At 39.6% G+C, this 27,411-nt stretch overlaps 1 long non-coding RNA gene across 1 annotated transcript in view; it reads left to right on the forward strand.

Moving 5' to 3' along the window:
• LOC122813946 overlaps positions 1-26,540 on the forward strand; it is a 63,079-nt gene extending 36,539 nt beyond the window's left edge. Inside the window, exon 3 of the long non-coding RNA XR_006366747.1 lies at positions 26,419-26,540. This is a non-coding gene — a long non-coding RNA (uncharacterized LOC122813946). The remainder of the gene's footprint in view (positions 1-26,418) is intronic.
• The last annotated feature ends 871 nt before the right edge of the window (positions 26,541-27,411 follow it).

A 27,411-nucleotide genomic window follows, 5' to 3' on the forward strand; every position in this document is an offset into this window, starting at 1 on the left:
CTCCCAGCTAGGCATCAACCCATATGTTACCAGATGGTAGCTAACTGGCTCACTGATTGAACCCACTCAGATAAAATAGGGGAAGCTACCTCTAGTAGTAGACCCATAATGAGTGGTGTACCTCAAGGATCAGTCTTGGGGCTTCTACTGTTTGGGATATGTTTTTCTGAGGTGTAAGCCAAAACCAGTGGTCTGTGGCTGACCAGGTTTGCAGATGACTGCAAGCTGAGTGTTGTCTTAAATTACCCTAGTAATGTGAACATCCTGCAAGAGGGCCTTACCCAGACTAATGACTGGTACCAGAAGCATGGCCTCAAACTGAATGCCAAGAAATGCATCATTATCCCGTTTGGGGAAAATGGCATCCCCACTAATTTATCACATTTAATAACAATGTACTAACCACGCAATCTGTTGCGAGGGACTTGGGCACCCAGGTTAATAACTACCTGACCTTTGACCAAAACGTTGCCTCCATTGTATGGAAGGCTTTCTACATGGCCCACCACATAAATAAGGGTATTTCATCCAGGAACAAGGAGGTCATAACGTCCCTGTACTCCTCCCTTATTAGACCCATTATCGAGTGCAATGCCTCATTCAATGTGTACCTTGCCAACCACATGCAGCAGCAGGAGAGACCACAGAGGTTCCTGACCAGAAAAATCCAGGGTCTCAAAACACCTATCCTATACAGATAGGCTAAAAGCCCTGTCTCTCTACTCAGTCTTGTATAGACTGCTCAGAGGTGACGTGTCTGGTATACAAGGCCATCTCAGACCCAGCGTTGATGGAGTTGTTGCATATCTGTAAGTGAAACTCCAGTCATGTAATCCCCATGCAAAGCCTTAACCCGGTTTGTGACATTAAAAGAACTTGTTGGCGGGAAAGATTTGTGTTCCAAAGACTCCCCCATCTGTGGAACAGACTCCCTCTCCATGTCAAGCAGAGTACCTCTCTAGTCCTCCTGGACGACTGGATGGGAAACAGAAAATACATCCCTGGGATTCCACTTGTGTCCTTGCTGGACAGGGGAAAAAAGTGCTGACTTTGAGGGAATACGGACAAAATTCTTGGCTAAGCTTATAAGGACCTCTGGGCCAATAGCCTAGTGTCATCCTATGAACCTATAAAGTCTGCTAACTCATTACACTGTCAAAAAATATGTTCCCAATTACCACATTCTTCCCCATCACACCTCCAGAATTTGCTAGCTACTCAAGGAAAAATTCTGTGGAGGCTACTTGGGGTAAACTATCCCAGGCAAAGATCCTAAATCTTCTAGACTTAGTTGTATGTTTGGGAGTCGTATGTGTATCTCCCCATTGTTTCTTTGTGATTTGCTTAGCCAGTCTGTCTTCCCAATCCTTTCTAACCTCTTCTGACTGATTGTTAGAGTTATTTTGCAATATTTTATATGCTGTACTAGTTATTCCTTTTTAACAGCACCGTCTGTTTTAGATTCTACTAAAAACTCTACTAGTGCTGGTCTTTTGTTTAGGATCCCCCTATTTCTTTCTCTTGGCCTATACCATGATATCAATCCTTGATAGGTAAGGCAATCTCTAGCCTACAGTTCAAGTTAATTCTTGTCCTCTTCCCAGTCTATTACATTTCCCTTTAATTATTTGCTCCCAAATGCCTTTATTCCTTTGCCACTTTTCTCCAGTAAATTCCAGCCCTGTCTTGCTTATTGTCTGTATCCCTAATTACAGTCATCCCCTATCGTCAGAATCTCCTTTCTCCATTCCTGTGTTGGCTTAGTTCTTAGAAAATAATTTCTGCTACTTTATGAATATAATACAGTAAGCTCTCAGTTAACTGGAACTTAAGCAACCGGCAAAAAATATTGAAGAAATACAGTACAATTTTCATGTGTTGCACTTTCTGTTTTCTTCCCACAGAAACATACCTTATGTTTTTAGAGATTTAAATTTTTAAAAAGAAAGATAGGAATAAATTCCCTCTATCTCCAAGCTGAGAACATAGCAAACCAAACAAGTAGTACAGGGTACAGTATTAGTCAGGCCTATTTTAATAGTAACTCTCAGGCAACCAGAAACTACAGTTATCTGGTATCTACCAATCCCCATGGGTGCCAGTTAACTGAGAGTTTACAGTATTCTGTGTGGTTATTGCTGTTCTCATTAAGGATCTGCATCCAAAATCCCAGTCTATCCTTATTTCTTGAGCTGCCTCCTGTTTCATCCTCAATCCTTTCCACTTTGAATTATAGCATTCTGCGTGTCCTATGTGTAGGAGCCTTAACTGTGTAGCTCTGAAGTACCCCTTCAAATCAGGTAATCCCAAACCACCTTGTTACGCTGTGGTACTATCAGTTCTAATCCACATGGATCACTGACATCATAGCAAAGAGATTTAACACCAGCATCAGGGCCCAAGCAAGTACAGCCATGAATATACCAGATTTACAGTGCAACCCACATGATATGCTGTGATCATGTTGAAGCAGTCTTGGACACAGTAAAGAACTCTACTTTTTTATCTTAACAGCTGTCTGTAGTTTTTATCTTCACACTGTGGAAGTGGACCAAAGTGATCACTGTCAGTATATGAGAGGAATACAGCTTAACACAGGAACTATAGAGCTGTAAGTGTTACCAGTATCATGTGCAAGGTTTTATTTATTTTTGCTTACAATTTATTTTAGTACAGTATACAACTATATTGATGGTTCCACTGGAAAAAGTACACTTTTCAGTTTAATCTTGAAACAGCCATGTTTCAAAGAATTCTCACCTTTTATTAGGACATAACTTTTTATATGTTAATATCAAGCTTGCAAACTGGTTAGCAGGCAAGGGGGGCCCTAACTCAAGATGTGCAAAAAGGCCCAAAAATTCTTAGCTGCAGCCACGTCTCTGTACATCTCTGATGCCAGTTTATAAAGAGAGTGAAATAAACACTGATTGCAGTGATCTATTTCCAGGGGTTGATCATATATATCTATATGCACTGCTTCCACTGCCAACAAGCCATGTCAAGAATTTCGGTTTACCTTTGAGTGTCTGAAAGGACATTCATCGAACATGCACATCCGTGAACCGTTTACGTGAAAACCGAACACTGATTTCCTGAAATGTCAAATAAATATCGAATTTCGACATTTCTGATCACTTCACCACTGCATTTCTGATCACTTCACCACTGAAACAAGTGCTACTATGGGTCAGAAAGGGGGAGAGAGTTTGGAATTTGGCACTTTGGTTTTTGTGGTTTCGGGATTTCACGGTTTGCAGTTCGTGGCAACAGTTTCGAAGATGTTGCTGTCGAACATTCAAAGGTAAACCATAAAGTCATAGTAATCATGCAAGTATCCTTTTACTTTAATATGCACACCATGCCCAGCCTGTTGCAATTTCACCAAAAATGGGACAGTCATATAGTTTAAATAACCTGCCTGGTGAGCACACTACAGTGATGTTTACAGGTATACTAACAGAAAAATTTGTTGAAAGTAATGCTTTATAGCTATAATATATACTGTACAAAAATAAATTGTATGTAAAAATAAGTAAATAAAACCTGGTGGCACTTATAAGATAAACTTAACAAACTGAGTGTAAATCCTTTCGTAGTAAGATAGGCTAACAACTGGCTCACAAACCAGACCACAGACCTGTTACCAGTGAGGTGCTACAGGGGTCAGAGCTAGCCCCCTACTGTTTGGTATATACTTCTGAGAAGTTTAGGTCAAAACTAAGGGGTTGTGGCTGACCAGGTTTGCAGACGACTGCAAACTTGGTGCAGTTGTTAAATCCCCAAATGATGTCAGTATATTCCAAGAGAGTCTCATACAGACCAATGACTGGTGTATTAGTCATGGTTTCAAACTGAATGCAAAGAAATGCATTGTCATTCCCTTCGGCACAAACAGTGTCCCTTCACGCTATCAAATCAACAACAATACCCTGAATTCCCATGAAGTGGTAAGGGACCCTGGATCACAAGTTGAATGCGACATTAACTGTGACCACCATGTGTGTACAGTAGTAAGGAAAGCTTTCTACATAGCACACTTAATTAGTAAAGGCAGAAAAAGAAGTTATAACTCTCCTATACTAGGCATTTATCTGGCCCCTAATTGACTACAGTGCCCAGTTTGGCAAGTACCATACTAAGCACTTGCAGCAATTACAGAGCCCTTCAAGGTTTCTAACAAAGAAGATCAAGGGGCTCCTGCATGTGCCTTACACAGACGAACTAACATCCCTGTCACTATACTTCATATCGTATAAACTTCTTAAGGAAGGTTTTAGCCTGGCCAACAGACCAATCCAAGACCCAAACCTAATGAACTTGCTACACATCTGTAAATCAAAGTGGGCTAGGGCTACCCATTCCAGGGACCTGTGACTTAAATAGGACATGTTGGAGGGACAGCTTCATCTCCAATGATTGCCGCGTCTTTGGAACAGGCTACCAGTTCATGTGAAACAGAGCACCTCTATCGCACTGTTCAAGAGGAACCTGGACAAGTGGATGGGGCACCATAAATTCTTACAGAGATAGAGTCCACAATCTTCCTGGACATGGGCTGTGATCACAAATGCAATCTTGGGTACTGACTAGCATTTCTATGGTATTAAATTGAGATGAAATGGTTAGGCTTAAAGTAGCATAGTAATCTCCTATGATCCTGTGATAATAGCGAGACCTAAATGTATAAAACGGTATGAAACAGTAGACTAGCAATCTCCTATGATAATAGCGAGACCTAAATGTATAAAACGGTATGAAACAGTAGACTAGCAATCTCCTATGATAATAGCGAGACCTAAATGTATAAAACGGTATGAAACAGTAGACTAGCAATCTCCTATGGTAATAGCGAGACCTAAATGTATAAAATGGTATGAAACAGTAGATTAGCAATCTCCTATCATAATAGCGAGACCTAAATGTATAAAACGGTATGAAACAGTGGACTAGCGCTCTTTCTTTCTTCTAGTTACTCTGCTGCAGTGTTACAAAGCTATGTCTGAAAAGTTGTTGCATTTTCATAGTGAAACCACATCTTGCAAAGTGTCCAGTTATGGCTGCAAAGGTTTGTACAGACTTTGCTACAATGTTGTCCAAGCTTAGGTTAATTTGCCAAACAGCCAGCACACAGTGCTGCAAAGCAATGCAGCTGCTACATGGTGACACTAATTGTTTTCATCACTGACCACCCCAAAACTTTGTATTTACCTTCCACGTTTCCAGCCCACAGCATATACACAAAAATAGTTCAGCTTAACCCTTTGAAAATTTAATTTCTTCTAATGCGGTCAATGGAATTGGCATAATTTATTAAATTATGCATTGCATTTCTAAATGGGGGTCTCTCTTTGTCCCTCTGAACCCCCTGGTGGTCAATAAACAATGTTTGAAATAAGAGAAAAAAAAATCCTTAAAACTGTACAGCAACTTGAAAATTCCTTAGAATAGGGATAGTATAAAAATATTCCCAAGAAAATGAAAAAAACAATGTAAATACCAGAAGGACCAGTAAGGCAATCCATGACTGAAGATCAGCTTCTGAAGCAAAACATGAACACAAATCCTTCTTTCCTTAGAAAACTAAGGAATAACAGTCATCTGGTAACATGAAATATACAAAACATGCAGCAATGTAATCACAGTTTTCTCACTTAAGCTGTTATGGTCATACCGACACTGGTGTTGATTAAGACAGTTATGGTATACAAAGAACACTGGATTTTTTGGGATCCAAGCTGTTCATACACAAATGTGCACATGACTGATGCTTTAACAGAAGTCTTAATGCTATGGATGTCTAATACTGAGGAATCGCCAACACACTGAATGAGTTTGTCAGGAGCTCTTGTCATGTTCTGGGTGTAGCTGTCAACTATGTAGTTAAAAATTTCAGACAAAACCTAAGATAATTAGAGAAAATGGCCCAAATTAATGACACCTTATTAAGCAAGCCCTGATGGGGCTGCTACTTACACTATTAAACAGGAGTTAAGCCGCAGTCTTTACCCCAGAGTTCTGGCACACAGCACTAGTGGTAACACTTCATAAAGGTGACAGCACCACTGACCCTGGGAACAGAGTTGGCCTTAGCTGAACTGGTGTCCTGAGTGAACAGGCACCATGCCCCCCCGATTAAATTTTTTTTTTGCTTCCTTATTTTTTCTCACAGCATGTCTTGCACGTCAGTTTGTTCCTGCAGTTATTCATTCATCACATTCTGTCTAGGCAAGACTACACACTGGCAACTGTGGAAAAAGCAACTACATTAAGCTGTGGTCACCCCCTAGAAGCCATATGATTTCTAGATGATCTGAGATGCATTTTAAACAACCTTTTCATCCAATGATTGCCAGAACAAAAACCACAGTCAAAGAGAGTTTAGTCTTACTTAACTTTGATTTCCCTGCAAACTTTCAGCACATTCTAACCAAGACTACACTATAATAACTAAAGTGGAAATAATTGTATTAAGGTGGGAGTCTGGGGGATGCTAATGTCCTGGAACCATAAGGTTTCTATGTGCTTCGAGATGCATTTTAGTTTTTTAAAAAATTTTTTCATTCAGTGATTGCCTGAACAAAAAAAAATCAAAAAAGAAGTTTAGTTTAAGTGTTCAACTTGTGTGTGTGTTTTTTTTTTCTGCATCCTTTCAGCAGATTGTAACTAGTTGTTAAAGTGTAGTCTTGGTTAAAGTGGAAATAACTGTATTGAGTTGGGGGTCTGGGGACGGGGGAGCCATGAGGCTTCTAGGTGATTCAAGGTGTATTTTAAAGTTTTTTTAAACAACCTTTTCATCCAATAATTGCCTAAACAAAAGACATAATTATGGAAAGAAATTCAGGCGTACTCTTCAACTCTGCTTTTTCTTGCATCCTTTCAGCATGTCCTAACTGACCAAGACTTAACTAAATTAAGCTGGGGTCTGGGGGGGGGGGGAGGCTGTTAGTCACCTGAATTAAGCTGGGGATCTGAAGGTTGTTAGGCACCCAGAAGCCATAGGTTTACTTGTTCCACTGAAGACCTGAATAAAAATCATATGTTTGAAAAAGAAATGCAATCCTTCTTTGTCTCATCCTGCTTTTAATGTTCATAACTGACCAGACACCACTTGGTAATAAAATTGAGAAAGCAAATCTTTTCTTGGATATGTATATATATATATATATATATATATATATATATATATATATATATATATATATATATTTATATTTGTGAATAATACCTGCCCCCAAGCCCCCAAACTCAAAATAGATAGTCACTTTCTGTGTATTCCCCTCTGGTGTTAAATTGGGATTAAAATTAAGGCCTAAATGCCCACAGTCATATTTCAAGCTGCTGCTGTCAATTTCTGTACTGCATGCCTCCTCATCCCCAGGCCCCAAAAGTTAGCCACCCTCTGTGTACCCTTCTGGGACAAAACTGTAAAGACAAACAGAACATAATATTTGCCGTCAGACGTACATAAACATCATGCTTATTCACTCTCCCCCAAAGATATCCACCTAGATATACACTAGATGACTGATCGTGAGGAAAATGAAAAAAAAATGATTACAGTAATGTTTACAAATGGTTACTTCTAGAGACAGTACAGGTACAGTGCTTCTACACAAGCTATAGTGAGCCTGCGTGTATCTCTCTGAAGTTGGGAAAGTCAAAGAAATATTAACCACATTGTCCCCAGCCCAACATAAGATACAGTAACCTCTGGAGTTTGGGAGGAGTGTTAACAGAAATAATGACACCATCCCCAGCCCAACATAAGATACAGTAACCACTCAGGTTTGGGAGGAGTGTTACAGTAATAATGACACCATACCCAGCCCAACATAAGCTACAGTAACCTCTGAGGTTTGGGAGGAGTGTTACAGAAATAATGACACCATCCCCAGCCCAATATAAGATGCAGTAACTTCTGAGGTTTGGTTGCAGTGTTACAGAAATAATGACACCATCCCCAGCCCTTCCACACAAGTCCAGATGTCTGTGCACACCTGTGAACAAGGTGGGTTTTGGATTAGGTGGGGTTCATGGCAGAGATGATTAAGCCAGTGTCAATATCCACTTATACAGCCTTGAAGTGTGGAAGCCTCCAGGATTTTTAAAGTTCTGGATATTCTGTGATGTATTTATCCCTGATGTGTTTTTTTTAGAGCTGAGTGTTAAACTGAGGAAGTGGTAATAGGGTTGGTTGCTTTCATCTAGCCAACCCCCACCAAGCAGTTATAGTCACGTCCATGTACAATTCTGACATTAGATCATGATAAAAGAGGATGACCATGTATTTCACCTTTACGTTGCTTTGCATAATCACATTAGTTTTGCAAAACCAAAATAATAAGCAAGGAACAGCAGCAGGCAGCTGGTCATTTCCCTACAAAGACAACAAGTATGCCTTCTCTGTTTATCCATATCAGCTGTCCAGTTAAGTAGTTCATCTGACTTCTCACAAATGCCACTAGGTCTGCTAAGCCAGAAAGAGTTTTTAAACTGAGCAAATGACAAGATCATCAGTTAATTTCATCCATCCAACCCTAGCCACTCTCTTTGAGGAGTTATCCTTTGGAGACACAGTAGTTATTAGGATGGAACATCTTATGTAGGATTGCTCACAAGTTTCTGATATTCAAGACTGGTTTTATGAGCTGCTGCAGATGGAATCGCCTAGTCCTTCTCCTGTTCCTTTTGTTTTGGATGCCTTGTTGAATACACTTTTAATCTGCCTGTTTAGGATCTGATTCCCAATCTCCAGAAGTCTGACCACTTTTATAAGGTGCCTGAAGCCTTTAGGTACCTTGTAAAACTGTCCTACTTCAGACCCTGCTGTCATCTCTCAGTCTCTCTCTCTCTCTCTCTCTCTTGGTATCTCTCAGTCTCTCTGCCGACACGTTATCCAAGCATTTGTCCTCTTTCAATCCTCTGTCTTCTGATAAAGACAGTAAGGCAATGGAGAAGATGGGAGAAGAAGTGTACACATCTCCCCATCTGACCCTCAGGGCCATTAATTATCAAATCCATGTCATTAGGTATGTTTTGGCCCTTTTTTTCCAACTTGGGAGAGAGGGTGTTGTCTCACCTTCCTGACTCTGAAGGCAAGACTGCTGCCCTCTCTTTTTTGAGTTCCACTTCTCAGGTTGCCCATCATTCCATCAAACGTAGTTATGATGCAGCTGATGCGTCTTGTAGAACTGCTGCTTCAGGTTCAGTTATCAGGAGGTAATCTTGACTTCACCTCCAGGCTTTACCTGGATATTAAGGCCAAGCTCTTGTGTGCTCCTTTGGACAATCAGAATCTGTTTGGTATGACTGCTCCTAACTTGCTTAAGACTCTACAAGACAAAGGTAAAGCGATGCAGAATATTAAACAAATCTTTGTTTCTTTCATACCCAAATTTCAGATGAATTATCCTTTTATGCCTGTCTTTGTATGTAGGCAGCCTCATCAGCCTTCCAAGGAGAATAGGGTTCCTAAGCATATGTTCTCTGATAAACCCACCCAAACTTCTAGAAATCAGAATTCCCCATTTCAGGACAAATCTGCCTCCATCTGAAATACTTTCTTCCCTTCTCCTCAGCCAGGTTCCCCTGTCTGTCCTTGTCTGGCAACAGATTACTTTAGACTTCTGGGTCCAATATCTGTCAGTTATTTTATGGTGTGGAAATCCACCACCCCCCCCCCCACCGTCTCAGGTTTCTCACACTCATCCAGACCAACATCCTCTGTTTTCTGGGGTACTTTAGGATTTACTGGAACAGTGCACTATTCAACCCATTCCATTTAAAGATTGTTACAGATAACACCGAGGTATGTGTTATATCAACAAATGGGAGTACATAGTCTTATTATCTTTGCAGAATAGCCCTTCAGACCTGGGAGTTGGCTACCTGCCATTAGGTAACTCTTCAGGGGGTGTATATTACGAAAGCGAAAAACACTATGTGCGAATACCAAAACATCGACCCCTATATTGCAAAAATCCCAAACGCACTAAACAGCGAAAAAAAAATCGAACTGTCATAGTCGGCCAACCCCACCACTAGCTATATACTACCTACCCAAATAAAATAAATAAACCACATACATACACCTAACCAAACCTTACTTCTAACGTAAAGTAAAGCAGAAAACTCTACTTCTAACCTTACACTAAACCCCACATACACAACTAACTATGCACTATCCTTAACCCCTCCCTAACCCTAAGGTCCATAACTACCGCACACTTCCCCTACAAAAATATACACAAACAAAATAAATAACCTACATACATACATTTAACAAAACCCTACCTGTAACCCTACATTAAATCTAGCATACATTACTTGTCTAAGCACTTACCTTAACCTGCACCCTATCCTAAACTCTGTAACTATCCAACACTTACCTTATGCAGCTAATCCACAGACAGACCAACCATGGAAATTCGATATTTCCATTTTCACGTTTTTCAACTTTCGCTCTAAGTCCACTTCGTGCTATACGGTTCGAAGTTTACGTATTCATGTAAACGTCTTTTCAATTTCCGAATTTAGACCCCTCTTCAGGTGGTATACATTCTTTCAGAACAAAACTTTGTGGCAGACTCCCTGAACAGAACCAGGACACTAACTCATGAATGGATGCTTCACAAGAGGTGTTTCTGGACATAGTAATCAGTGGGTGCATTCCTCAAGTGGGTTTTTTTGCCTCCTCCTCTGAATGCACATCCTCCTTACTTCTGTTCCGCAGTCCCAAGTCCTCTGACTTGGAAAGCAGATACCAAGTCTTTAGGGAGTGTTGCTATATGCTTACTCTCCTCTTCCTGTACTTCCCAGGGTCCTGCACAGAATCAGGAAGGACTCCCCAAGAATCTTGATGGTGACTCCCTTTTTGGCCCAGACAGCACTGGTTCTTCCTTCTATCTGGTCAGAACCAGTCATCATAAGTTACCTCACCAGTTGGATCTCACACAATACATGGGGTCTCTCATTCACCGTCACTTGTCCACTCTTCAGTTCACACTTCTTTTCTGAGGACATGCTTGGGGTTCTGCAGGTGGCCCTGGAATCAACTAACAGAAATTCCTATATGGTTAAACGGAACAGATTTTCCTGCTTGGTGTCTCAAGCATTACCATGTTCCCTTTGGTCATTTCTTACTTGTGTGAACTGCTCCATTCTGGCTTAGCATATGCTTCTGTTAAAGCTAACTTGTCAGTAATCGCTGCTTGTTTGCCCTTGAACCCACCATTGGCCTCTCTTTTTGAGGTCAACATTTTCTTTAAAAGTGTCCTTCATATCAGGACCCCAAGAAAACCTATTCCTCCCTCTTGGGACCTTAATTTTGTTCTTCAAAAACTGACTCAGACTCCTTTTGAGCCCACCTCATCTCGTATTTGCAACACTGCACGTGTTGGTTGCCCCTTACTTCAGCCAAGAGCATTTTTGAACTTCAGGCTCTGTTGGCGGTTCCTCCATTTTTGATTTTTTTATAGGGACAAGTTATCTCTGCATAATAATCCTTCTTTTATGCCCAAAGCAGTTAATGAGTTGTCTTTTAATCAGTCTATACAGCTTCCTTCCTTCGTTTTCTCCACAATCTTCTAGTGAGAGGGTTCTTCACAACTAGGATCTATATAGACTACAGAGGTATTATTTGGATAAGACAAAGGCTATCTGCAAATCTGAATAGCTTTTTGTTTCTTTTTATACCAGGAAATTGGGTTTGGAGGTTTCTAGGCAAACCATTTCTTCCTGGATTTCTAAGGCCATTTATTTGTATTCTTCTTTTCATGGAAAGCAGCTTTCTGCTTCAGTTCAAGCTTATTATTTATTTATTTTTTTGGGTAGTGGCCTCTTCTGGAGTTTTTTTTCCAGTGGTTGGATACTAAAGCCATCCTTGAAGCTGCCACATGGTCTTTGGTCCGCAGTCTTACTAAACATGACAAGGTGGATATCATGTAAATGGATGGTGCAGTGGTGCAGAGGTTAACATTGTCGCCCACAGTTAGAGGTTCTCTGATTTGATTCTTGGCTGGGTTGCCTTCTGTGAGGAGTCTGCATATCCTCCTTGTGTTCATGTGGGTTTCCTCCTGGTGCTCCCATTTCCTCCCATGTTACAAAGACATGTCTGAAGTGTTTCTCCCTGGGCCTCCCCTGAAAATTGGTTCATTCCAAGTCGGACTTTCCCAGTAAACAAATGTTAAGGAAGTAAAATAAATAAATTTTCCAGAGCTAGGGCAGGATTTGCTAGGGCTATCCTTCATGGGTTTGCAGAGGGTCCCTCTGTGCCTTCCTCATCCAATCCCTTTTAATACCTTTGGTAACCTCCCGCATTATCAGTACTGCAACAGTGATAACACAGGACATAGTACAGTTGTGTAAAATCTAACCATAAATGTAGATGTGCTTTTTAACTATTGCAGTTTTCACTCCCTCTGTCCTGCCCTCCCCCCTTTTTCTTTCTTCCTTTCTTCTCTTGGGAACTCTTTGTTGACCAAGGAGTTTTTGACTTTGTCTTGTGTTTCTTTTTCCCCTCTGGTTGTGCATCTTAAGGTGCTTGCCTTACAAACACAAGGTACAGGGTTTGACTCTCACAAGGGATAATTGGCTAGGCTTAAAATGGCCTGCAAGGGCAGTTAGCCTAGTACTAATCTATGAACCTATGAACCTATGTTCTCCTTTCTACTGGGGTGAATCTAGTTCACCCGGGGCACTTTAATTCGGGGTATGACATAAATGTACATCACGTTTATGCCCTACTCCTGCTTGGGGAGCATACAACTGACAACAGTGCTAGGAGGATGTAAAGGCTGTGGTATACTGACCAAAAGTTGGGCTATTCTTGGCAGGAGATCCCACGTGTTATGAATACTGCAAAAGTGAAAGGAAGGGCATCCACTGTTTTGGTAATATTTTACATAACTGTACTTTCCATCTAGATGTAATCTGTTTACAGACAATTTCTAAGCGAAAAAGCTGCAATAAACAAAACATGGTTATATATACTAAAAGGTATAGTTATTACAGGTAACAGCAATAGACAGTGATAAGGTATACAGATATTTACTTGTTTCTAGACATTCAAACTATAAATGACTTTACTATCTTTTTGATTAGTATCTGTTGTGTTAAATTGACTGGAGAGTAAGTTGGTGGTTGACTGCATACTTCATTTACTGTTGTTGTTGCCCATTTGGTGCAAACACTGCTTAAGGTAAGGTAATCTTGATATTTTGCCATTTGTTGTGCTGCCATTCTACCAGCGGAGAGCGTGTGTTCTGGGAAGTTCTGATGCTACTTTGTTCTGTTGCTTCTCACTTTTCTGCAGAACACTTGTCTCTGGACTTGGCATTTTCTCATTTACAATATAGTAGAGAGCTGATTATCGGAACTAATTGGGACCTGGGTAGTTCAGATAATCAAACATATAACTGAACCAGATAAAAAACTTCTAAAATCTATATACATATATATATATATATATATATATATATATATATATATATATATATATATATATATATATACATATATATACATATATATATATACATATATATATATATATATATATATATATATATATATAAAAACATATATATATATATATATATATATATATATGTGTGTGTATGTATATATATGTATGTATATATATATATATATATATATATATATATATATATATACATATATATATATATTTATAGTTTTATATATATATATATATATATATATATATATATATAATAAATAAAATGAAAGCTTTGATATCACCTGATATCAGTTAGCTGTTAAAGTTCAGTACACAGTCAAATATTCTGAATGCAAACACATTTATTTATTAGAACAGTGTCATGATATGAAATATAGTTGAATGTCTCTCCATACTGAGATATGTACTGATACAAGCCCTTTTATATTTTCTGAAATAGCAAAAAAATATGCAACTCTCAAAACTTTCATATCTTTGATAAAAGACCTACACACATTTTTATGGTAAAAGGAGAAAACAGATGCAGATGGAAGGAGCGCTTAAAACATTTCTCATGCTATTATCTTGGCATAGTTTATGTGCTCACTTTCAACAAACTTTTCTCCAACAATGTTCCATGCAAGTACTTGTTCATAAAGTGCAGGATACATATATTTCTTTAATGGTTGCCTGATTAAAAGAAACATTTACCACCTGCTTGCTAAGCTCTAGTGAACTCTAACAAAAGTTGAGCTGTTCTTTGTATGAGAGAGGAATTTGTTTTAAGTGAGAACTTTTGTGAAACAAGCATTAAAGAAATATATGCAGCTCCACTACAGCTTCCCCACTTTGACGTTAAAAAGCATCACAGTCCAAGATTATTTTGAATTATACCATTATCAAACATAAGCTCTGAGATGTTTTTTCATGTATAACAACCATCGCATGTGTACCTTTTCTCACAAAACAGTATAATTAAAGATTTTTAATAACAGAATGTACAAGACTTATAAAAATTATGATTATAACAAAAGTAATTAAACTTTGCATTATACTGGTGCTAACATTTCCAAATAGTTTATTCAACCATCCAAACAAGTTCCAACAGACTCAGTTTTAGACAGTAATGGCAGGTTCCATAAAAATCAGCCACCCTTTCTTGTTCATCATAAAAGTGTGAAACAAAAATACAGCACTGTTTTCTGATCAGATGGCAAACTCCACCCCTTTGAGGCCAGTATGTAATCAGGAGCTAACTGGTTTTGTAAGGCGCCAGCGGTGGCTTGGACTTCAGTCCTTTCTTTATTTGCCATATGAATGTGTTTATTTATTTACTGAAATTTATTGGCTGGAAAGTCCACTGGGTCAGGAACCCATTTTCAGTGGAGGCCCAGGGAGAAACCCTCCATAATTAATCCAGTCAAATAAAAATATAGACACTCGACAAAAAATTTTAAAAAGAAATATGCAAAAATTTAAAAAAATATAACTGCTGTACCCTACTTGCACAGTTCCTTCTCTGGTATAACAAGCATCAGCTTGTGTCGATGCAGCCAATTGGTAATATATTTTCTTAGTTCAGCCCATATTGTTATCCCAAGTTTGATTTTCTACAACAGTTTACATTTCTAAATCAATCTGTTGCCCAAGGACAGTAGCACTGAAATGCCCCCCTTGGCATCATGAGTAACAAATCCACACACCCAACAGTTGGAAACATTAATTCAGCATTCGAAGAAGCAGTTTTCTCTCATGTCAATCAGAGGCAGTCAGAGGAGTTTTAGTGATGTCATCAGAAGGAGGTGTGGCACCATTTTCAGTTGACTCTGGAGACATCAAGCAAGCTTTCTTGCAATGTGAAGCCTGGACCCAATTCGGTATCTCTCCACAGTTTACTGCAAGATAAACTGCCTTCTATCACGACTCCAAAGAAGATTTGTGTTGCAACACCTTCACATAAACCCAATCACCTGGCCATAAATCATGACTAGAAACTGTTGCAGGTGGTAGAAACGTCTCCTTAGTGCATTTATGAAAAATCTGTAAGATAGAAACAAGTGTTGAACAATAGCTCGGTAAATACCAGTTCCTCACTGGTGAGGAAGGTGGCATTTTCATCGGATGACCCATAAGAATTTCATGAAGAATTTATTTACAAGTAGCATTTACAGTTCCTCGCATACTCATTAGAGTCAGAGGCAAGTCTGGTTAGGCCTTTTGTCAAGACCTGATGACTGTGGGTGATTGGGACAATGTAACTGTAAAGAAATTTTTAACATGGAACACAATTTCTTGACAATTTCAGCAGTAAAATTAGTATGTCTATCTGAATTAATACTATGAGGTGCATAAAATCTAGGAATACATTCTTTTAACAATTTTTATCACTGAACTGCTGTTTCAGCATCACACTTACCATATGGATAGGTTTCCACCATACTGAAAAAAAAAACATATACAGTAACCAAAATATGTGAAAATGTAGTACATTTCCTCATCTGTAGGAAGTCTGTTTGCACATTTATAAAAGGTCCTGAAGGGGGATTAAAGCAGAAGGCATGGTTTCTGGAGGAGGTGCAATATTATGTGACAAACAGATCTCACAATTATTTACATAATGGCTACCTAAAGACTGAGAAAGAGGGACAAACCAGTCCTGCTGAATGCAATTAAGAAGTTCATGCTTACCAGTATGATTTGGTAAGTGGTATGCCCTTTCCATCAGGGAAGAATGGCCAAAGGTGCTACTAGCCTGCCATCAGTATGTGCCCATATTAGATCAGGATGCTTTTTACAACCTGTATTGATCCACCTCTTTTTCTCAGTCTGTGAAGCTTCATCCTGAAAGTAATTAAATCATTAAAATTACAAGGATTGTTAGCTTTTGTGGATACTTTCTGCACAATAAAAGCCAAATTTTGTTGACAGTGACATCTAGTCTAGCAGCTAGCTTGGCTGCATAATCTGCTAACTGGATACCTTTCACTGGTCTATATCACATCATAGAATTTCACGTCAGTGAATGGCTCTTCGTCTAGCAATTAATCATCAAAGCCACTAATCAGCTAATGAACTTTTCAGCAAGAAGTTTCCTAGGGCAAGCTGATGGTTGCCCACCATCTGGAATTTGCCTTTTCCCCACTGTAGTGCAATTTCAGAGTTGGTATATTTAGTTAGGGGTGTAGGACGTGCAGCCCCTCACCTGCAGTGGTGTTAAGATTTAAGGTTTTGTTTACGGTTGCTAGGGTGGAGTACCATTGGTTTGCCCTAGGAAACTTTTCGCTGAAACGTTTGTTCGCTGCTTAGTGACTTTGATGATTAGTTGTTTGAAGAGCCACTTGCTGAAGTGAGATTCGATGATCTGATATAGACCCACCTTTCACAGTGACAGTGTCTCCCGTTATATAAGCTTCCAGTTTAACTACAACTAAAGCCTTTAGTAGCAGCAAAGCATCTGCTAAGTCTTACAAACTTTCCATTTTTTATTTCAGTACCGGTTGATGTTAAAAATCCTCTCTGTGTCCACAATTCCCCAAAGTCATGGGCTACCCTGAACCCATAATGGCTATCTATATAAATGTTCATACCTTTATCTTTAGCCACCTTACAAGCTTTGGTAAATGCAATCAATTCAGCAATTTGTTCAGAAGTAACAACTTTCAGTATTTTTCCAGCACAGTACTTAATTTATTGCAGGCATTGCAGTATGTATTGAAAAGTTTCCATTTCTGTCTCTTCCACATGATCCATCCACAAACAATTCCATTTCTGCATTGTCCTTTGGAGTCTCTCTCAAAAAGCATCTAGGGGAAAGCAGATGGTTGGTCACAATTATACAGTCCACAGTTGTAATGAGCCCCTCTCCCAACTTTTGTTGAACATTCATTCCTGTTCATTGCTGTTTACCATCTCTTGTCATACGTAGGAAGGTTGCTGGGTTCACTAACTGGTATTGCTCAATGGTGATAAAAGGGTTAGAAATGAGCAAGAATTCTGTTTAGCTAATCTGACAGCTAAAAAGATGTTGTGCCTTAGATTTTAGCAACAGTGCAGATACTGCATGGAGAACTGCAACTGTATGTTTGTGTCCTTGGACCAGTGATGTGGATTGTTCAATATCATCATTGCAATTGCTGCTACTGCCTGCAGACAGCCTGGTAATCCTCTAGCCACTGGGTCTAACAAATTGTAATATGCAGTAGGCCTAAATGCATAAATGCATCACAATGATTTTTTTGAACTAATGCAAACCCCCTTTCATGACAGAACAAGGTGAACAGTTTCTTATAATGTGGGAGTCCTAAGTCTGGGCCTGTAGCAAGGGCTTGTTTTAAGAAAGTACAAGCACTTTTTTCTTTCCTTTCCTGGGCAACAGATATGGTGTGTTTTTTTGAGCATATCAGTCAGAGTTCTAGCAATTTCTGTTTAATTTGGTACCCACTGCCTACCATATCCAGTCAAACCTAGAAAAGTTTGCAGCTGCTTGTGAGTAACAGCACAGGGTACCTTTATGTCACCTTCTATACTGGAAGACAAGACATGCCTGTGTCCACGTGATATTCAGTGTCCTTCTGTTTACTCCTCCTTTACCTTAGGTGACCAAAACTGAAGTCTTTCCTTTGATACTTTGTGTCACTTTGTTGCTAATTTAGTCTCCTTTACCTTAGGTGACCACAACTGAAGTCTTTCCTTTGATACTTTGTGTCACTTTGTTGCTAATTTAGTCTCCTTTACCTTAGGTGACCACAACTGAAGTCTTTCCTTTGATACTTTGTGTCACTTTGTTGCTAATTTAGTCAGTAAATGTATAGTATCTTGCTGACAGTGTGTTAATGTATCTGAAGCTGTAATTCATCTACAAATTGTAACAACACAGATTTGCATGGAAATGGATTTCTTCAAGTTGTTGTGTCTTTCGGCTTTTCCCGGTTAGGGGTCGCCACAGCGGAACTCCGGTCCGCTAATGATTGGTAGTTGATTTTTGCATGCCGAGTTACCAGCACTGATGCACAACCTTCAACGAAGGTACGCCCATTCACGCATGTCTCCACGCAGAAGACGCTCTAGCTGAGAATCGAACTAGACAGCGTCTGATTGTGAGGCGACAATGCTACTGCAGCTTCTTCAAGTACCTGTTTTAAAATCTGTGAAAAGATTGAGGGACTATAAACAAACCCTTGTGGCAGTCATAGCCACATATATTGAATTGCCCCATATCTGAAGGCAAATAAATACTGGCTATCTGAATGAAAATGGATGGGAAAGAAAACTGAACATAAATCCACTACAGAAAAGCAAGTAGCCCACAGTAGTGTGCAACTCAACACGGTTGCTGGATTTGGTACTACTTAGTATGAAGGGATGCCAAAGTGATGTACTGCTCTTAAATCTTGTATAAACCTGTATGTACCTCTGCCTGGCTTTTTAACTGGAAAAATAAGAGTATTACAGCAACTGTTTTTGGTATAATTCCCTGCTGAAGCAGAGAATCAATTACAGGTTTGATTCCCTGCTGTGCCTTTGGTTTTAAAGGATACTGTGCTATAGGAGGAAGTGGGATTGTAGGATCCACACACATTTTTACAGGTACAGCAGATTTTAACAGACCCACCTCATTAAAATGTCCTGCCTATAACATTTCAGGAACCATCTGTAACAGTCTGTCATCTGCACTCAGAGGTGGCTCTTCTGTTTTTTCCTCAGTAACAATAAGTTCAGCAATCGCTTCTTCTTCAGATTCAGCCAGTACATCTAAATAAACACCATCTGCATAGTAAGTCCTAATTTACAAATCAGATCCCTACCTACTAAGGTTGCTGGAGCTGAGGTGTTAATATAAAGGCATGCTTATTTTCAATCGGTCCTAAGGAGATCGGGATGTGTTTACATACAGGAAAAAAACAGTGGGAGTGTTAGCTGACACCCACTGCTGACTCTTTTTCAGATGATAATGGAATTTTATCCTGGTGACCAATTTTCAACACAGATTGAGTTACATTAGTGTCATTCAGAAATGGAAAATCTTTTTGTCCTACTTTTAACTTAACAAAAGGTCCTTCTTCTATTAACACTTATGATTACCTCATCCTTTCACCCCAAGTATTTTCAGAACATTCCTCTGGACATCAACTGCCACTCTGGGGGTGGGGGTAGTAGAGAAACATTAGAAGGATTTTGATCTTGTTGCTGTTGCAGATTTGGACAGTCTCCTTTCCAGTATCCAATTTGTCCACAGTTGTGACGAGCCCTTCTCCCAGCTTTTGTTGAACATTCATCGCTGTTCCTCTAAATTTCCTACCTCTGTCCCTGCCTGTACCTCTTCTTACAAAACTCGGCATTTTATCCTCTGCATCCCTTCTCTTTTTATCTACTTGGCCCATGTAGCGCTCTGTGAATGTTATTAACTTATCTATTTCCTCCTCCTGTCAGGTGACCACTTGGCCCATGTAGCGCTCTGTGAATGTTATTAACTTATCTATTTCCTCCTCCTGTCAGGTGACCACTTGGCCCATGTAGCGCTGTGAATGTTATTAACTTATCTATTTCCTCCTCCTGTCAGGTGACCACTTGGCCCATGTAGCGCTCTGTGAATGTTATTAACTTATCTATTTCCTCCTCCTGTCAGGTGACCACTTGGCCCATGTAGTGCTCTGTGAATGTTATTAACTTATCTATTTCCTCCTCCTGTCAGGTGACCACTTGGTCCATGTAGTGCTCTGTGAATGTTATTAACTTATCTATTTCCTCCTCCTGTCAGGTGACCACTTGGCCCATGTAGTGCTCTGTGAATGTTATTAACTTATCTATTTCCTCCTCCTGTCAGGTGACCACTTGGCCCATGTAGTGCTCTGTGAATGTTATTAACTTATCTATTTCCTCCTCCTGTCAGGTGACTACTTGGCCCATGTAGCGCTCTGTGAATGTTATTAACTTATCTATTTCCTCCTCCTGTCAGGTGACCACTTGGTCCATGTAGCGCTCTGTGAATGTTATTAACTTATCTATTTCCTCCTCCTGCCAAGTGACCTGGTATTGCGTTACTAATGCCTGCACATTAGCTAACAGTCTGTGCACAAAGAATAAATTAGCATTTGCCATTGGATCTGAAATACCAGAAAGTGCTGAAAGTACATTCTTAATTCTGCTAAACTAATCAGCTTTCTCCAAAGCCAACTTCCTGCTTCTTAAGACAGAAGTGGTGAACTTCATGACACCCATATAGATGGACAATACAGTTACAACTGCTGAATCCTTCACAAATGCACTCTATAAGCAGTTACACAAGTGCATGGATCGTGCTATCCCAAACAGAACCAAGATGCTATCTTACAAAAAAAGGAAGCCAATCTGGTGGTACCCTGCCATAAACAAACTGTACAACAGAAGGAAGAAATTGTTGCAAAAGAAAGTAAAATCCCATGAGTGGAGGAGCTCCCTGGTCAGCCTCAGTAAGAAGCTGAGATCCTTATAAGATCCTCCAAAGCTAGCTACGAAAACAAAATTGCCACTAATTCTAAGGACAACCACAAAGCATTCTATAGCTATGTCAAGAATCTCGATGGCAACACCCAGATCTGCTCTGAGTTGCAGCACAACGGCACGAAAATTACTGAACCAACTGATATTGCCAACATCCTGGAAGATAGGTTTAGTGCTAACTTTACACCCCCCCACACCCCCTAAAGGGTGCATATCTATACAGGAAGAATGTAGAGTCCCTGTAATCACAACTACACAGGTTAAAGCTGCACTCTCTAAAGCCAAAAACACAGCATCCATGGGACCGGACAACATCCCAGGCTGTGTTTTGCACGAACTTCAGAACGAACTAGCTCCCCACCTAAGCACAATGTTCAATAATAGCCTCACATCAGGCTTTGTGCCCACTGAATGGTGCACAGCAACAGTTAATCCACTCCACAAAGGGGGGAGCCACCACTGATCCCAGGAACTATTCCCCTATTAGCCTGACGAGCCTGTTCTGCAAGGCCATGGAACTTATCATGGAATTCCTAAACAAAGACATTGGTAACCTCCAAACTCTGGATCCCACCCAGTTCGAGTTTGTGAAAGGCAGATCATGCCTTCTGAACCTGATCGACTTCTTTGAGGCAGTCACCAAAGCCGTAGATGAGGGTATGGTGGTTCACACAGCCTATCTTGACCTCGCCAAGGCTTTCAACACCATCCCCCATTCTGGAATTATAGCTAAACTCACTAAACTAGGTATAAATCCCTACGTCACAAGATGGGTTGCCAACTGGCTCACTGACAGAACCCACACTATAAAAGTTGCAGACTCCAAATCTGACCTCAAACCAGTGAAAAGTGGAATACCACAGGGTTCAGTCCTGGACCCTCTCCTGTTTGGTATCTACTTCTCTGAAGTACAGGATAACACAGAAGGCCTCTGGCTAGAGAAGTTCGCAGATGACTGCAAACTAGGAGCCATAGTCAAGTCCCCAAATGATGTGGACATTCTACAGAAGGGCCTCGCTGAGATAGATGCCTGATGTCAGAGCCATGGCCTCTAGCTCAATGCCAAAAAGTGCATTGTCATCCCCTTTGGTAAAAACTCTGTACCCATGAACTACCGCATAGGCAGCAATCTACTTAACACCGAATATGTGATAAGAGACCTTGGGACCAAGGTGGACAGTAGTCTGTCCTTTGATAGTCACATCGCCACAGTAGTCAGGAAGTCCTTCTACGTGGCACACCTCATCATAAAAGGGTTCTCATCCAGGAAAAAAAGCGGTCATTGTTCCCCTTTACTTGACACTCATTAGACCCATTATAGAGTACAACGCCCCTTTTGGAATGTACCTCACAAGACATCTGCAGCAGCTGGAAAGGCCACAGAAGTACCTCACAAAGAGGATTACTGACCTCAAATGTCCTACACTGACAGTCTCAAAAAACTCAGCTTTACTCTGTAGCATATCGCCTACTCCGAGGTGATCTCTACCTAACATGTAAAGCTATGTTAAACCCAGAGCTGTTGGACATGCTACACCTAAAGAAATCCCAATCCCTCCGAGCTACATGCTCTAGGGACCTAAACCTTGTCACCACAATAAACAGGACATGCTGGAAGGATATTCTTGTCCCAGAGACTTCCCATACTTTGGAACAGCCTACCCATCTATGTCAAGCAAAGTTCTTCATTAGCACTCTTCAAGAAAAATCTTGATGAGTGGATGGGAAATAGGAAATACACCCTGGGGATCACTTCTGTGTCTGTGCTCGACAGTGGCACAGGAAAATAACTTTCTTGGGTGGCATAAGCCAGGGAATCTTGTTGGCTAGGCTTATGTAGGCCCTTGGGCCGATAGCCTAGTACCTACCTACGAACTTATAAACCTATGGTGTTTCCTTCTTTTCCTTGCTTACATGCAGCAGTTTTATCCCAATTTGGTTTAACAGGAAATACTTGTAAAATTTCTTAAGAGCTTCTCTATGACTTCAGTTAATGCCCTCTTCCCTTCAGCGGTTGAGTAATTTTGGTCTCCTGCTCTGGCCAATCCAGCTTTCTTACAATTTTTGCATATATATTGGGCAGGACTACGGCTTTTAACATCTGCATTAAACTGCCAGGGTGGGTTTATTTATTTGAATAACAATGCTTAATTCATCCTTAAATTTTTGTGGGTCTTGCCTGATGTTAGGAAAAGTTTTAATTATAGTATGGAAATTAGCAAGTATCCAAAGTCTGTGGGTTAATGCCATAGTACCATCCGGATATGATTTCTCTCCGAGGGTTTATAGTGAATTTTCAATCTGTTCTTCTTGCTTTGTAACCTGTCTTGCCTTTTTGCACATAAAGTGTACCTTTTTACCTAGATATTCTACCTCATCATGTTGTGCGATTAGGATGGCGCAGTGGTAGTGTTGTCGCCTCACAGCAAGAGGTTCTCCATTTCGATTCGCGGGTGGAGTGCATTTTGTGTGGAGTCTGCATGTCCTCCCTGCGTTCATGTTGGTTTCTTCTGGGTGTTTTGGTTTCCTTCCAAGTTATAAAGACATGCGTCTGGAGCATTTCTCCCTGGGCCTACACTGAAAATTGGCTACTTAGAAAGCTGGACTTTACCAGTTAACAATTGTTAAATAAATAAATAAATAAAATGCTCCCATTGCTTTCCGAGTCAGAGAATAAAGTTTTGTGGTGGACAATACTAGAAGGTTCAGGTTGGGGTGTGGCTGACGCTAAGTGTGCAACTGCAGATGGTGTGACATGTATAAATACACTTTTCTGTGGGGTTGTACACTGACCTCTGTCTTGTTGGGATGCGTGGGGGACCTAATCATTTCTATGATGAAGGAATAAGGGAAGCTGGTCATCTTCCCAGGAAGACTCCCACCACACTCACTGTAGCATGGTAATTTGAAATGGCTGGATACTGGGGAGTAGTTGGTATGGTATTACATGTTTTTAGTGTACTTTTAAGTTGTTTAACTTGTTGCAGCAATTTGTCATTTATATATTTTAACCTCTTTACAATGGATTCCTTGTCTCTTTTAAAAGCGTCAATAAACTGATCATTGTAACTATTCCACTGATCAGTTTTTATATTATTACCCTCACACTCTAATTTTGTTTATAAATGCATTATTTTAGTTTTATCAAAAGTTCCATTCTAAAGAAAGCATAAATCCAAGTTTGGTTTAGTTAATTTAGGACTAGATTTTTACCCATATTTGCAGCACATATAATGGGCTAGAGAACCTACAGATGGTTTGATGATTTCACTGCCAGGTTTACTAATAGTATAACATGCATTACACTGTTTTATATTTTAACCTTTGTGTTTAATACCACAGAATGCACTTAACCATGCATACACATGTATACAAAATTGTCAGACATACACATCCATTACCTGATATGTATTTATGACTGAAATGCAATTCAGTATAAGTACTGGGCCATTGTCTGTCAGTGCACATAGCATCCTTCTTCATGTTACTTAAAGTAACTTGCAACTCCATATTGTTATTGTGTTTTTGCATGGGTCTTAAAACTGTCTCTCTTAAGGACATTTCTAGTCACATGAGTGACCATGGTGCATGCTGGCTTTGTGTAATAAAGCATTCATTCTACATGGTTTACTGTAATTCCCTGTGTTAAATCTTTTACCTTCATCAACTGTAATACACGCATCTAAAAATTCTATAGATTTATCAGAAACATGTTGATGGAAATCTCTTCATCAGTCAGTTCAAAAGAAAAAAATATTAAAAACGAACCCATTGGATTTTGTAGCATGTTGCAAGTTACCATCCGCAGTGTTGTCCCTGGATGGTTGAGCTGCTGCACATGCCACATGCCCCTTCCTTACTCAGCTCTCTGAATGTCCTCTCTTGTAATCCCTGTCTATGTGTAAAGGGGCTGGAAGTGAAAAAAGAGGTCGTGACTGTATTACTTGATGAAGCAGAAGTAGACAGAGTCACAGAAGCAGACTCTCTAATGGCATTACTGTTGCCCAAATTCATAAATGCTCAAGTGGAAGCTTTCTCTGTGTGTACAGTAGCAATGTTGGTGTTGCTTATATTGCCATGATCCAAACTATCCTGGGCCAAGAGAAAACATTTCCACTCTTAACATCTTGTAATTCCCGTTGAAGTTTCTTAATCTTAGTGGCTTGCAGCCATTTCTCATACATAGCCACTTGTTCATGTAAGTCACCCAAACTGGTTCTATAAATATTCAGTGTGAATTTATTCACAATCTCAAACTGTAAAGTCCGAATCTCCTTTAATACCAATGTTTCAATAGATAAAATAGTCAATAAGTAACCGCATATAATCGGTGCTAACCTGAAGGTTTAATGACTACCAATGTAACCGCATATAATCGGTGCTAACATGAAGGTTTAATGACTGCCAGTGTAACCGCATATATTCGGTGCTAACCTGAAGGTGTAATGACTGCCAGTGTAACGGCATATAATCAGTGCTAACCTGAAGGTTTAATGACTGCCAATGTAATGGCATATAATCGGTGCTAACCTGAGGGTTTAATGACTGCCAATGTTTGAGTAAATTGGGATACTGAGTGCCATAAGTATGCATTTTAAGACATGTAGGCCCTGTGGAATTGCCTTATGGAAAATAGCTGCTTTCAAATGAAGCCTCTGTCATTGCAAACATTTATATTTAAAATGTTAACTTCCAGCGCTTTAGTTTGTTTGCTGAAAGCGGCCTAATGTTTTTATATTTCATAGTGAATTTTTTATCCAAAGAGTTGGTGTAGCTTATGCCAACACTATGCCAACCTTATCTTCGCCTACTGGGAGCAAGTTCATGTTTTCAACAATAACCCTTATACACAGTATTTCATTTTTTACAGAAGATTTGTGGACTATGTGTTTTTTGTATGGACTGGCAGTTTAGATGAGTTGACTGATTTTATAAATTGCCTTCATGGTACCATGACATTTCTGAAGTTCAGTCATCATGTTTCTGATAAATCTATAGAATATTTAGTTATGTGTATTAAAATTGATGAAAGTAAGAGATTTAACAAATGGATTTATAGAAAACCACGTAGAAGGCATGCTTTATTACATAAAGCCTGCATACAACCTGGTCATGTGACTAGGAATGTCCTTAAGGGACAGGTTATAAGAACCATGTGAATCCACAATGATAATGTGGAGTTGCAAGTTACATTAAGTACCATGAAAGGAGTTAGATGTGTTGGTTTGCCAGGGTCATTCTATAATACTGTGTTAAAGTCTGTGCAACAAGATCAACATGGTAATACCTACATTATCAATGGGGGCTGGGGGGTGGATTAGCATTCACTCTTGGATAATCCATGACCAATGTTACATATTTTGCACAATAGATAGACTTTTTAGTAACAACTACCTGTGTTTCCTAGTGAAAATGCTGCAGATTTTCAGTTGTACTTTAAAAACAAATGTTGAAGCACACCTTTTATCTTTAATTAGGTACCAGTATTGTTTGAGGATGTAGCTATTTCTTTCTCAGAAGAGGAGTGGAAGATGTTAAGAAAACAAGACAAGGAGCTTCACAGGGAAGTGATGGCACAGAACTATGAAACCTTAATTTCTCTTGGTAAGTGTAGACCCCTTCTTAGGAAGTGATATCCTTTTCAGAGAGTAATGAGTGGCAAATTAAAATGCTGTCATGATGTCTGATACAGTTAGCATGGTTCATGAATCAGTCCCTCGTAAACAATTTTGCAGCCATTAAGACAAATGCATATGAATATAAATCAACAGTTTGTAGAAGTAATTGAATCACCATGTTTTAAGAGGTGGGAGGAAACTGGAGTAACTGGAAAGAGCTCACAGGAATACTGAAGAAATATGCAGACTTCAAACAGACCATAACCAGAGATTGGGACAGAAAGCTGGACTGGGGACTATAAAGCAGAAATCAAACAGACATTCTAAAATATGCATATTGTATTGGGGTGATCTCAGCCCCCTTTTTTATTTACAGATGGTCCCAACAGGTAGTATTTCTCCTTATTGAACCTATATAGTCACAGATGATCATTCTTCATAATTAAGGGCATTTCTTACATGGCTAAAACTTTTTTTCTGTGTGCTGTATAATTCCCTTTCACTAGGTTATTATGGGTACTATCCATACCTTTCAACTGTACAGATTGTAGCAGACTATCCAGATTGTTGCCTCATATTTATTCCATTTTTCATTAAATTGTGTTTTTCTGGCAAGTTAGTGGTAAATCATTAAATACTGAAGTCAGAAAATAATGACAGACATTGAGTTTCAGACTTCTTACCCTTCAGAAAATTCATGCTAATGCATAACCTGTTTCTAAGTTTGTAAAAGCAATATTTAAAAATTGTCCCTATTTTTGGGCCTTTGCCCCACTTTTATTCATGGCATTGCCTATATTTCTTGTTCTAAGAGATTGAGAGGTATGGTACTGTCACCTTCTTAAGCTAAAT

This window comes from Protopterus annectens, chromosome 10.part0 (genome assembly GCF_019279795.1).
Source record: "Protopterus annectens isolate FY-2018-M chromosome 10.part0, PAN1.0, whole genome shotgun sequence".
Classification (NCBI taxonomy): domain Eukaryota; kingdom Metazoa; phylum Chordata; order Ceratodontiformes; family Protopteridae; genus Protopterus; species Protopterus annectens.